The sequence below is a fragment of the Helianthus annuus genome, chromosome 9, assembly GCF_002127325.2.
Source record: "Helianthus annuus cultivar XRQ/B chromosome 9, HanXRQr2.0-SUNRISE, whole genome shotgun sequence".
In the NCBI taxonomy this organism is placed as follows: Eukaryota; Viridiplantae; Streptophyta; class Magnoliopsida; order Asterales; family Asteraceae; genus Helianthus; species Helianthus annuus.
The window spans coordinates 173,494,165-173,508,663 of NC_035441.2; the positions used below are offsets into that span (position 1 = coordinate 173,494,165).

At 41.9% G+C, this 14,499-nt stretch overlaps 1 non-coding gene across 1 annotated transcript; it reads right to left on the reverse strand.

Moving 5' to 3' along the window:
* Window positions 1–10,574: 10,574 nt before the first annotated feature.
* On the reverse strand, window positions 10,575–10,680 carry LOC118482424. The gene has a single exon (XR_004868463.1). It is a non-coding gene; the product is annotated as a small nucleolar RNA R71 (small nucleolar RNA).
* Between the last annotated feature and the right edge of the window lie 3,819 nt (window positions 10,681–14,499).

Sequence of the window (14,499 nt, forward strand, 5' to 3'; positions counted from 1 at the left end):
GAGTATTTTGGACTTTATAAACTGATCGGAAAACTCAGATTTCCTGTAGAACTCAGAAACCTCTTTTATGATCTTTAAAATGACCGAAATACCCCTACGGGTCACATATTGGATTAAAACTCGTTACGGGCATTATGGAAGGTATCCTACTGATACCACAACCTCTTTAAAGCATATTAACTTAGGAAACTTGTGTAGGACTCTTACGGTTACCCGTTGCGCCTTATGCGCGCACGGTTCGGCTTATGTGACTAGTTTACATAAAATAGCCGAAACGGGTCAGACCTTATTGTTTGACCTCAAAATCCAGAGTGTGACTATATTACCCGTATAAAACAAGTCTTCAAACTTGTTGGGTCCAAACCACATTCCATTCCCGGTTTTCGCCTTTCACGCGATTAAACCGTAATTATCCTTTGAAACTGACCGGTCTAGGCTAAGGCTAAATTAAAGACCCGTTAGGATTCTAATAGGTTATTTTAAACCTTCGTTCCAGAATAGGAGATCAGTAAAAGAAACTTGCATTTGATTATTAAGGATTATTACTTGCTCAGGTAAATACTTTTAACTTATTTTCCCTATACGGGCTTGGGTTACGGTATATAAATTACCGCTTGTTCGGGCATTAAATCTTCCATCATATGGTGGTTAATTGAATAATTTAATCGGCCCGTTTAAATACGTTTTGTTGGCTTTACGCCTTTGGGAGCTTAATGACCATGTCCCGGATATCCTTGGCATCATTTTACGAAATGGCCACGACCCCGACACACGGGTGTAGGCGTACACCCGTAATGTGTCTATATTATTAAAGGTATAACCGTTGGTTTTCCCGCCACGGCTTTATGCTTTGTGGCGTGTCTAATAACCTTTAACCCGGCACGACCCGTGCGACCGAACGCATAGTAAACATGTAATTCTTTTACAAGATTTAATTATAAATTATCCCAAGTTATAAAGAGTTTGTGCCTTGTGCATTCAAATCAATTTTATTAAACATTTTACAAAAGTGTCGGTTGAATGTATTTACCAGTGTAAACTGACGTATTTTCCCTAAAAAGATTAAATGCAGGTTCTAAGCGTAATTGGCTGGATATTTCTCCTTAGCATCAATAAAGAGTCTCGCAAGCTTAAGATGCCTACGTCTGTTGAACAATAGTTATATTTTATTTTGATCCTCTGTGGATTATATTTCGACAATTGTGATACTTTGATATTACATTTAAAGGTTGAAATATATTTATATTTATGCTTCCGCTGTGCATTTATATATTGTGTGGTTTGACTATATTGTTGCCAACTACGTCACGGTAATCCCCCACCGGGCCCACCGGTGATACACGTGGAAATCGGGGTGTGACAGGTTGGTATCAGAGACAACGTTGAGTGAATTAAACACTATCCTTATGTGTTTAATCTCAATGACACAATTGCACATACTTGAGTCTAGACAAGAACATAGGACAAATGCGAATTTGTTATTCCAGTTTGTCTTTTATTGTTTATTGTGATTTAAAGACTTTTAAGCAGGAATCATGCCACCAGCAATTAGAAGAGGAGGAAGAGGCAAACGGCCGATCACTACTCACAATGATCACGAGGCCGGACCTTCGAACATGCGAGCTCCTTCCGGTACAAGGAGTGTAGAACCTCAGAGACGTAGAAGAAACCTCTTTGAGCCTGCAAGACATTCTACCTCACACAGTTCGACACCTTCATACCGTCACTCTTTTGGACCAGATTCGGAAAACAATCCCAGTAACCCTCAACCTTCTTTTATACCTCTCCAACGATCGGCTTCGCACCGTTCCTATGGCGATCCTACTCCTTTCTTTCAAGGCCGATTTAACCCGGCTGATTATGTCCAAGAACCAATAGGTTATAACCCTTTAGGACCTGAAGACCATTTCTCCGAAGATAATGCGGTAGATATGGATGAAGACACGGATCCCATAGAACCTGTAAGGGGTACTCCCAACCATCCAATCGAGATCTCTGATGGGTCATCCTTCCATGGAACACCCTATCAAGGTCCCGACAGTTACCAGGCGAGGTTTAACCAGTGGGATTGGTACTTCACACCTTCTCATCACTTCTCGCCTCACGAGCAACAGCAGCAACAGGATCCTTCCGAGGATTCGCGTTTCGTGGCAGTTACGCCACCGCCTCCTCCGCCACCAGTTCAACCAGCACCTCCTGATCCGCCAAGGCGTAGGAGATCAGGCACGCGGATGTCTACCTGAGGAGGGGAATTCCACTTTAGCACCCCTCGCCACTCGAGTGCAAGTCACTTTCCGCCAGTGCCTGAAGAACCACAGTTAAGGGAACCTTCTGGTCACCCTGCAGAGGTGAATTCTGCACCAGTTGCACCACCTCCGCCACCATTTGGGTATGATAACCCTATACCAGCGTACGGCGTTTCCACCGCGTACAACCCGTTTGAGCAGTCGACTCATACGCACTACAACTATAATTATGATGCCGACCCATACGTGGTAGCGGCAAATTACAATGCCCTCTATCCCGACAGAGCTTATGGAAACCTTTGGGGAACGGATTACTCAGCTCATGGGTATCCAGTACCTCCTAGACCTCCAGTTCAACAACCGTCGCAGCAGCCACGTTTTTCTCCACCGGAGCAAGAAGAAATCCTCCACCGTCTAAACCGAGTGGAACGAGACTTTGAGCAAGAACGTAAAAGTAATCGTGGATTCCTTAAAGGCCTAGCAAACCTACTAAAAGGGAGGAAGAAACGAGATCATTAGTCTCTTTATGTACTATAGTATTTACTATTACAATCAAGTCCCTGCGAGGACATTTGTCTTAAGTATTTTAGTCCCTGCGAGGACATTTATCGCGTTTAGTCCCTGCATGGACAATTGCATTTCAGTCCCTGCGTGGACTTATCTTTTAGTCCCTGTGCGGACATCTATCTATATATTCGGTCCCTGCGTGGACTTGTTTTCTGTAAACCTCTGCGTAGGTACTTATTTATTTAAAAGTCCCGTTTAGGGCAGTGTGTAACCATTATTTTGATTAATGGAATATATGTTATAAATTTCATTTTTATTATATACATTGTTATATGAAATGAATCAAAACTCATTCCTTTTAAATTAATCTGCCTAAATAAAGAATCTTAATAGTGAAACCTAGCCTGGTGTCATTATAAGACCCGACCAAGATGGTAAGACTTAATTAAAAGATTCAGATTCCAGTTAACCTCTGTAAACATGTTAACATCCTTGGCAGATGTGGTTCGTTAAAATCACACGCGTCATTCTTATATACGAATCCATTAAGGGATTCCAAAACCCGAATTAATGATTGGTAAATCATGGGTTAAATCGTCAATAAAGATTATCATTATTTAAAACATCCATTAGTGATATAGTGCCCACGGGCCATACTTATTGTCATATAAGACAAAAGACAGTTGTAGTCTGTGACTCCCTGTCAGAAAAGGTAAAAGGGCTACGGTTCAAACCTTCATACTTTGATTCTCTGTAATCCTGGCTTATATTATAAAAACGTCCTTGTAACTAGGCTTATGTGCCACTAACAATATTATTTGTAAATAGGATAAGTTATATTCAAATCCTAAATAACAGTGAGTAACAAATTAACCAAATATGGTCTATGTTTACCATGGTTAATGAATTGCCATAAAAGACAATTCCATAATAAACTCCTAAATAAAACTTTGTCATTATCTTCTGTAGCAGATTCGAGTTACAATGGCTGAACCAAGTGGAGTTAATAGTCATTCAAAGGAGGATGACAACGATAACGCCCAGATTCATTTGACGGGCGCTGAACTAAAAGCTCTAGTAGACAACGCTGTTAAGGCAGCCTTGGATCGGCAGTATGAAGAATACACCGAGTCCCGAAGCAGAACCCTATCTACACCACACTCAAAGCCAAAAACCCACTCTAAATCTCACAGCAAACCACCTTCAACTCCGTCTAAGCCAAAGAAGGACGACGATAGACACTCATCCAATGAGAATAGTGTCCACCCTAAAAAGAAAGTGGTCGATGATACACCTCGCGCCAGGGGTTGCACGTATAAATATTTCGTTTCTTGCAAACCCTGAGATTTCACTGGGGAAAAGGGCGCGGTGGATTGTATGACTAGGTTAGACAAGATGGACACTGTTGTGGACATCAGTGGTTGTGCTGAGAGAGACTTGGTGAAGTTTGTTTCACAGTCGTTCAAGGGTGAAGCCCTAGCGTGGTGGAGATCTCTGGTTCAAGCCTCTAGGAAGGCTGTTTTGTATAGCATGACATGGGAGGAATTTATGGCTCTCATCAAGGAAAATTACTGCCCTCAGCATGAGATTGAAAAGATCGAGTCTGATTTCTTATCGTTGGTCATGAAGAACCTGGATTGCCAGGCATATCTCACGACTTTCAACACTCTGTCAAGATTGGTTCCGTATCTTGTGACACCGGAACCCAAACGGATTGCGCGCTTCATTGGGGGTTTGGCCCCAGAAATAAAGGCTAGCGTAAAGGCTTCTAGGCCTGCTACCTTCAGGTCCGTGGCAGATATATCTCTGTCTCTCACGCTAGATGCAGTGAGGCAGAGATCGTTGAGAAATGCCGATAGCGAAAAGAGGAAACGTGAGGACGATGATTCACGTAGATCCAGCAAAAAGCATCGAGGCAATCGTGACCACAAGAGGGGGTCAGAGAACAAGAGAAATGACCGACAATCAGGCGACAAGCCCTTGTGCAGGGTTTGTCAGAAGCACCACTTTGGAAGGTGCAGGTTTGAGAAGAAATCCCCACCGAAGCCGTGTGGGATATGCAAGTCCTCGGAGCATAGGACTCTTGAGTGCAAGAAACTCAAGGATGCAACTTGTTACAGTTGCAACGAGAAGGGGCATATCAAGACGAACTGCCCAAAGTTAGTGAAGAAGGCTGATGATGGGAAGAAGACCAATGCGAGGGTCTTTCAAATGGATGTTAAAGAGGCTATCCAGAACGACAACGTCATAACCGGTACGTTCCTTATCAATGATGTCTTCGCAAGAGTCTTATTTGATTCTGGAGCAGATAAATCCTTCGTCGATAATAAGTTCTGCGAGTTATTAAAATTACCTGTTAAAACCTTGAATGTAAAATACGAAGTAGAACTAGCTGATGGGACTATGGGGACAGTTTCAACTGTTTTAGATTGATGTGTTATATCCATTAGGAATCACTCATTTCCTTTGTCCCTGTTACCCTTTAAACTCGCTGGTTTCGACGTAGTATTGTGTATGGATTGGTTATCGCATAACCAAGCCCAAATCGTGTGCAACCAGAAACAAGTGGTAATCAAGACTCCGACTGGAGAACCACTTACCATCCAAGGAGATACTCGACATGGATTGCCTGCACATGTATCTATGCTAAAGGCATCCAGATGTTTGAAGAAAGGATGTGTCATTTATATGGCACAGGTAATCATCGGTGAGGAGAAACCCAAAATTGAAGACATCCCAGTCATCTCTGACTATCCTGAAGTTTTCCCAGAAGAGCTGCCTGGTTTGCCACCAGACAGACAAGTGGAATTCAACATCGACATCATTCCAGGAGTCGCACCTATCGCGAGAGCGCCTTATAGATTGGCACCCACGGAAATGAAAGAATTGAGGACGCAGCTAGATGATCTGCTGGCCAAGGGTTTTGTTAGACCAAGTTCATCTCCTTGGGGAGCGCCAATCCTGTTCGTCAAGAAGAAAGATGGTTCGATGCGTCTATGCATCGATTACCGTGAGCTGAACAAAGTGACGATCAAGAATAGGTATCCTTTGCCCAGGATCGACGATCTGTTCGATCAATTGCAAGGAGCGAGCTATTTCTCCAAGATTGACCTACGGTCAGGGTACCATCAATTGAAGGTCAAGGACGAAGACGTGCACAAAACTGCGTTTAGGACTCGATATGGTCACTTCGAGTTCCTAGTGATGCCTTTCGGGCTCACCAATGCACCTGCCGCATTCATGGATCTCATGAATCGCGTTTGCAAGCCTTATTTGGATAAATTTGTCATTGTCTTCATCGATGACATCCTTATCTACTCGAAGAGTCAAGCTGACCACGAAAAGCATCTTCGATGTATCCTTAAACTGCTTCATCAAGAAAAGCTTTATGCCAAGTTCTCTAAATGTGACTTTTGGCTACGAGAAGTCCAGTTCCTTGGACATGTAGTCAGTGAGCGTGGTATCCAGGTGGATCCCGCTAAAGTTGAAGCCATCATGAACTGGCAGGAGCCGAAGACACCTACGGAGATTCGCAGTTTCCTAGGTCTAGCAGGATACTACAGACGCTTCATCGAAAACCTTTCAAGAATTGCTGCACCCCTAACTTCTTTAACTAGAAAGAAAATAAAGTTCGATTGGGGCCCTAAGCAGCAAGAAGCTTTTGATATCCTCAAACAAAAGCTGAGCAATGCTCCAGTGTTGACATTGCCAGACGGAATGGAAGAATTCGTCGTGTATTGATATGCATCTCACACCGGTATGGGTTGTGTGCTTATGCAGAGGGGCAAGGTGATTGCCTATGCTTCGCGACAATTGAAAGTGCATGAAAAGAACTACACCACCCACGACTTGGAGTTGGGTGCCGTTGTATTTGCACTAAAGCTTTGGAGGCATTACCTTTATGGCATTAAGTTTGTGATCTATTCTGATCACAAGAGCCTCCAACACCTGTTCAATCAGAAGGATCTGAATATGAGGCAGCGACGTTGGATGGAAACTCTGAACGACTATGACTGTGAAATAAGATACCATCCAGGCAAGGCCAATGTATTCGCAGATGCCTTGAGCAGGAGGGAAAGAGTAAAGCCAATAAGGATCAATGCCAAGAGCATTGAAATAAAGAACAATCTGAATGAACGATTGTTAGCTGCACAGAAAGAAGCTGTGTTAGAAGCTAACTATCCAAACGAAAAGCTAGGGGTAACTGAGGAGCAATTATCCTATGGCAAAGACGGAATTTTGAGATTGAATGGAAGGATATGGGTTCCTGTTTATGGAGGTCTTCGTGACGTTATTCTACAGGAAGCCCATAGTTCCCGATATTCCGTTCATCCTGGTGCTGATAAAATGTACCAGGACTTAAAGGCGAATTTTTGGTGGATAGGCTTGAAAAAGTCTATAGCCACCTATGTGGCAAAGTGCTTGACTTGTGCGCAAGTAAAGGTGACGGGTGGTCCGTAGGACAACCCTTAAATGAGCTAAATACGTGCATATCCCATATTTTACACGGTTATATGTATCGAATAAGATAACTATGAGAAATGGTGGTTTGTGCAGGAATTGCTTAATTCGAGGAAGGCAACACGTTTAAAGAAAAAAAAACAAGATGCATAGTGAGGGACGAGATTGTGGTAGCATAACACAATTTTGGTTTAATTATTTCCATCATCATTATCATATGTTATCACAAGAATCCTAAAGAATTGAGAGGAAGTCATCATTAATTGCATACTCATTATTATAATTGATTCTTGGAGGGATTGAAATGGGTGGTCACGTGTGAAGAGGAGATGCATACAACTTTTTGTACTTTGAGGTTTCATTAAAAAGACATCACATGATCATCTCATCATCAACATCACATGTGGGCAGACATTGAAAAACAATAGTCAACAACTCAACATCATCATAAGTGAGCTGATTATAGTTTGGGCGGCTGGTGTGATTGGGCGGCACATGTGGGGGTGTTCTTGATTGGGCCGCCACACAAAAGGTAAGCAACATCACAACAACTACATCCAGTGGGCCGCATATGGATTTCTTTTGGGAGCCGTGGCAGAAGACAACAAGAGAAAATAATTATCATCATCAGTTCGACGGCTGGAAAGAGGGACTAAAAAGTCAAGATCATCATCTACTCACGTAAAAAGGCAGCCGATAACATCATCCTCATAATGGCGGCACATCTTGGGTACTTGGAGGATTGTTATTGGGCCGCACATGTGGACACATGGAAACTAGGAACATGGGCTAGCAACATCACATGGTTTTGGATTTGGTGGCTGACTTCTCTTGGACACACGTGACAACATAGAAGGAAAACAAAAAAATTAAAGGCAGCAAGGTTTTGGGTTTCAAAGTGGGCCGATATCATTGGTTTTTATTGGGCGGCACACATCATCAAATCATCATCACATAGACGGCAGGGTGCACATGGCTTGGCTTAGAGGAGGCACATAACATCCATCACATTGGTTCTTTTGGAGGCAGCAAAAGAAAGTCAAAAACATGCCGCTTGTCACCGTAAATTACGGTTCCATCGTAATTTACGGTGGACTTGAAATTGGCCACTTGCTCACCGTAACACAGTTTGTATGTGCCGTAAAAGAACTATGTCCACCGTAAATTACGGTGGAGCCGTAATTTACGGTGGAAGCTGCGATCAAAGTGTAACTGCCCTCATTTAAATCAGTTTTGGAGTGTCTTTTGACTATCGCTCATCATTGACGGTTCTTAGACACTTTGGGGGCGATTTTGGAGTACTTGCTTGCTGTGTGAACATTTCCAATCATTCGGTTTGTGTTTTTAATCTTTATGAACATTAGATTGATGTTGATGATGATTCACCGAGCCATGTCCGGCTAAACTCTTCGGTGATCATCCTAGGTGAATGTTTCTAAGACTTTTGTGTGTTTAATTTCTGCATTTCTAGAATGATATCTTGCGTTGCTTGAATGTCATGGTGTATGTTTGATTGTTTGTAGTGTGTTAATCCATATCACAATTTCTAGTCTTAATCGTACGTTCTTGGTGCCGTTGGCAACCGAGATATCACGGGAAGGGTTAGGGTTGGTTATTGGTTAATAGGTCATCGGGAAACAACCTCGCATTATCTAATCCGAGTACTTTGTTCCATTTTATCACTTCAATCACACATACACGAGTTATGTCTATGTGACTCTTTCTAGTGAAATTGCACACAATTGTTTAAAGAAACTGAAATCTAGGGTGATCATTGTTCTCTCCTAATTGTTTACAACCTACTTTGATTTGAATTAGTTCTTAATTTAGTTTTCTAAAACAACAATCCACAATCTTGAATTTTAATTTTCTGCAAGTTAGTTTAATTCTAGTTTAAATACAAAGTTATACAATCAACACATTTTCCACATACTCCCTGAGTTCGATACCCTACTACCGCTAACTACAGTTGTTTAGGGATTAAATTTGCGTGACCCACGACATCACGTCAAATTTTGGCGCCGTTGCCGGGGAGTAGTGCGCAACGTGTGTTAGTTTAATAGTTTTGTTTGTTATTTTCGGGTTTACGCTGGTTGTGTTTAGTGTGCAGGTACTTCAGGTGTATGCATACTAGAGGCTCTCAAAGGTCATCACCGCTATCGTTTGATCCGGAAATTGAAAGAACGCTAAGACAAAACCGAGTTTTAGTGAGAGAAAACAAAATCATTGGTTCACCTACTTCACCCATTACACCGAGAAACATCATGGCTGATTCTCAGATACCACCTACAACCAGTCAAACAACCTCATCCTTTATACCTACTTCCACCCAACCATCACCAAACACTACATTACCTAATACCACTGCTGGATTTACACCAACCAACTCCACTCAACCAATCACTACTCAAACTGAGCCTACCATCACCTACGATCCATCCACCACAATCCCACCATTATCTCACTTCTTTCCCCCAACTACGGGTCAGTCATCATCTACTTTCACAATTGCACCCAATTCAACTGTTGTGCATACTACTTCATCTTTTAGACCACAACAACAACAGTCGGGTTTTCAGTATTCGACCATTCCATTTGGGCAAACTTCAGGAATTCAAGGGGGTGGTTATGATGAGGGATTCGAAGACTTTGAGGGGTATGAAGATGATGGGTACGGTTATGGAGATTATGGTGATCAAGGGGATTTTGGGTATGTTCAAAGTCAATCTCAAGGGATGGCGAGTGTTGGTGGAATGCAACAACAACAACTTATACCGCAACACATTCGGCCAAGACCACAAGGGCCAACAATCCAACAACCTATTCCATTGCAACAAGTTAGGCCACAACATGTATACCCACAATTTCAAAGGCCAAATCAATACCCACCGATGCCCCAACAACCAATTGCACCACAAGGGCCTATACCAAGACTAATGGGTCCTATTCGTCCAAGGGGTCGATTGGGTGTTCCAAGAAGGCATCTTAGGGAACAAGCAAGGGGAATAGAGGCACATTTCAGGCCAATCATTACTCAAAACCCTTCACCGGTGGTTATCCCTCACAACAACCAAGGGAGAACTTTTGAAGTAAGAACAAACTCGTTGCAAAGTTTACCGAAGTACAAAGGGTTAGCAACGGAGGAGCCGTATTTCCATCTAGAGGCCTATGACTCAATTTGCAACACTTTTGGGAGTCAAGGTTTTTCGGCCGATGAAGTCAAGTTAGTCTTATTTCAGTTTTCTTTGGAGGATAAGGCAAAGAAGTGGTTCTACACTTTGCCTTCGGCATCAATATATACATGGGGGGAGATGCAACAAACCTTTTTGGATGAATTCTACACCGCCCAAAAGACCAATGATGCGCGGAAAGGATTGAGAAGCTTTCAACAACAACACGGTGAGATGTTCCATGAGGCGTTTGAGCGTTTTAACATGATGATTAAAAACTGCCCTCATCATGGAATTGAGTTATGGGAGTTGATGAACGCCTTTCATGAGGGGTTGAGTGCCGAAGACGCACGTGATCTAATGTCTATCACCGGAGGGACGTTTGGAACGAATTATGAGAATGAAGATTGGGAGTTTTTGGAAAGCATGGCAACTACATCAAAAAGGAAGGCCCAAGCTTCAAGGAGAGCCCGACCAACCACTAACCGACCACAAGTGCACGCCATAGATGATGGTAATGTTCAAACCACTAATCAAATATATAATGTTTGTACTTTGTGTAATGAAATAGGTCATGTGGCTGAAAACTGCCAAGGGATGTTGGAAGGGCAATATGAGGAAGTCCACGCGGTTCAAGGTCAAAGTCAAGGAGGAGGTGGTAGGAACTACAACAACATGAATTCTAATACCTACCACCCCGGATTGAGGAATCACCCGAATTTTCGCTATGGGAACCCTTCAAATCAAGCTAACCCGAATTTCCAAGGAAACCAAGGATTTCAAAGGCAATATCAAACGGGTCAAAGCTCTTCGGGTGGAAATGAGATGATGGAGATGTTGAAGGCGATGCAAATTGAGATGCAACGAATGAACCAACGTGATGAGGTTCGGATGCAAAAGGACGAGGTTCGTGACAAAAGCATCCAATCGTTGACCACTCAAATGGGTCAACTTGCAAGTGACGTGGCGATGTTAAAGAAAGCAAAAGGCCAGCTACCGAGTGATACGGTGCCAAATCCCAAGAACATAAAAAGCATTAACATCAATGTGGTAAGCACTGTTCCAAATACTAAATTTAATGAAACATTGCTAACTTCTTCGTATCAAGTGAATGCAGGATTGAAAAAAGATGACGAAGTCGAGAATGATAAAGAGTGTGAAGCGCCAATCGTGCCTATCCGCGTGGGAAAATTAAAAATCCCTCACGCATTGTTGGACTACGGGGCAAGCGTGAGTGTGCTACCAAGTGATCTATACGATATGTACGATTTTGGTCCACTCGAAGGTATAGACACCATGGTGAGCTTAGCGGATGGAAGTTGGAGGCGTCCACGGGGAATGGTTAGGAATGTTAAGATTCAGTTGGGAGAATTTGAATACCCGGTGGATTTCCTAGTTTTGGACTATGCTTCTACTAATATGGCATCACAACAAAGGGTAATTTTAGGTCGACCGTTTCTATACGCAGCAAATGCTCAAATTAATTGTAGAGACGAGATTATTACCATGACCGAAAAGAACCGTAGGTTGTATTTTGATGTTCAAACTAGAGGGATTAGTTATGAGTTCATTGAGGGGAAGGGTGATGAGTCTAGTGACTGTATGAAAAATGTGTTACCACGAATGAGAAAAAAACACCCACCGGACCGTGAAGAAACATATATGGGTGCGAGCAAGAGTGTATTTGATTACCCACCGAGTCAAAATGAGACGGATGCATTTTGCCCAAAGACAAGCTACAGTGGGGGAGGTGATAGGAACCGATTCTTTGAGCCACCATAAATGGGGGTGGCACGGTCTGGCTGAAGACGCGAAACTTAGCGCTGCTCGGGAGGCAACCCGAGGTTTTTCACTGATCTTGTTATTTCTTTAGTTTTCTTTGTTTCAGGGCCATGGCAACACTCAAGTGTGGGGAAGATGTGCAGATATTTGCATAAAGGTGGTGAAAGGAAATTGGATCATTTACAATATCTGTTGTGCCAAACTTTACCAGGTCAATGTACTTTTTCCTTAGACTTGTCATGTTCTTTAGCTTTGAAATATTGTTAGTTTATTAGTTTGCTTTTGTTTATTAAAAAAAAAAAGAAAAACATAAAAAAATTATAAAATGAAAAATCCAAAAAGAAATTTGGGGTTTGAGATTTAAGCTTTTGTTGATGTTGAATGAATTTTTAGTGATCAAAGCCCTCAAAGCCATACATTGGGACAATGTATCCCAAGTGTGGGGATGGGGGGAATTTTTGAGAATTTTAAAAAAAATTTTGTGAAGCTAAGCGAAAATTGTCAAAATTTGAAAACTTGATATTGTTTCATTTGACACACCGACACCCATTCCTAGTCTTTTCTTGGTGAGGATTTGAGCCACACATGATTGTTATTGATATTTCATTGTTTGAGTGGCGGTGTGCGTTGTGTGTTAATAGAATTTGTGTACGAATTCTTGTTAAATCCTAGAATTAGCATGCTTTTGAAAATGATAGGGGACTTTTAGGTAGCCTCGTCTAGATGTGTGAGAGTGTGGGAATTGGGGGTTGGACCTCATACGTTACATATATGAGCTTGGTATTGTGAGGGGTGGGGGTTTGGTCCTTAGAAAGCCATGTTGAGCCTTAGACCATTCGATTGTGACCCAAGCCTACTTCCTACAAAATTTTACCTATTGAGATGACCCGGTTTAGGAGATTTAGTATGTAGTATTGATGTTCTTGTATATATTGTTGAGTTTGATGTGTTATGAAAAAAAAAGAGAAAAAAAAAAGAAGAAGAAAAAAAAAAGAGGAGAAAAATATGAAAAATATGAAAAATACAAAAAGAAGAAGTATTTAGTTGCAATAGAGTTGAGAATGTCAAGAAGCTTTGTATATATTTTTTGGTGTTTGCTTCGTAGTAGTAGAAAAAAAAACCGGGTCAAATCAATTAGCTCTTTCATATGTATTCCACCATTTTCCTACCTTTACACCTAGCCCCGTTACAACCCGCGAGTCGCTTTGATTCAAAAGCATGTTAGATATTTGTTAGGAGGAAACTTGATTTGTATACAAGCTTATTGTCGCACACACACACACATGCATTGAGTGGTTTAGCATTATGCTAATAATTCTTGTAACCGAGAGATTTTTGTGAGGGGTGTGTCTTGTGGTATGATTGAAAGTTGGTAAAAGGATGATACATTTTAGCTTTGTTTGCATGTTGATCACTTGTGGTTTTGAAATAGTTTGTGAATCGGTTGTTTGGGACAAGCAACGGGTAAGTGTGGGGATGTGACGGGTGGTCCGTAGGACAACCCTTAAATGAGCTAAATACGTGCATATCCCATATTTTACACGGTTATATGTATCGAATAAGATAACTATGAGAAATGGTGGTTTGTGCAGGAATTGCTTAATTCGAGGAAGGCAACACGTTTAAAGAAAAAAAAACAAGATGCATAGTGAGGGACGAGATTGTGGTAGCATAACACAATTTTGGTTTAATTATTTCCATCATCATTATCATATGTTATCACAAGAATCCTAAAGAATTGAGAGGAAGTCATCATTAATTGCATACTCATTATTATAATTGATTCTTGGAGGGATTGAAATGGGTGGTCACGTGTGAAGAGGAGATGCATACAACTTTTTGTACTTTGAGGTTTCATTAAAAAGACATCACATGATCATCTCATCATCAACATCACATGTGGGCAGACATTGAAAAACAATAGTCAACAACTCAACATCATCATAAGTGAGCTGATTATAGTTTGGGCGGCTGGTGTGATTGGGCGGCACATGTGGGGGTGTTCTTGATTGGGCCGCCACACAAAAGGTAAGCAACATCACAACAACTACATCCAGTGGGCCGCACATGGATTTCTTTTGGGAGCCGTGGCAGAAGACAACAAGAGAAAATAATTATCATCATCAGTTCGACGGCTGGAAAGAGGGACTAAAAAGTCAAGATCATCATCTACTCACGTAAAAAGGCAGCCGATAACATCATCCTCATAATGGCGGCACATCTTGGGTACTTGGAGGATTGTTATTGGGCCGCACATGTGGACACATGGAAACTAGGAACATGGGCTAGCAACATCACATGGTTTTGGATTTGGTGGCTGACTTCTCTTGGAC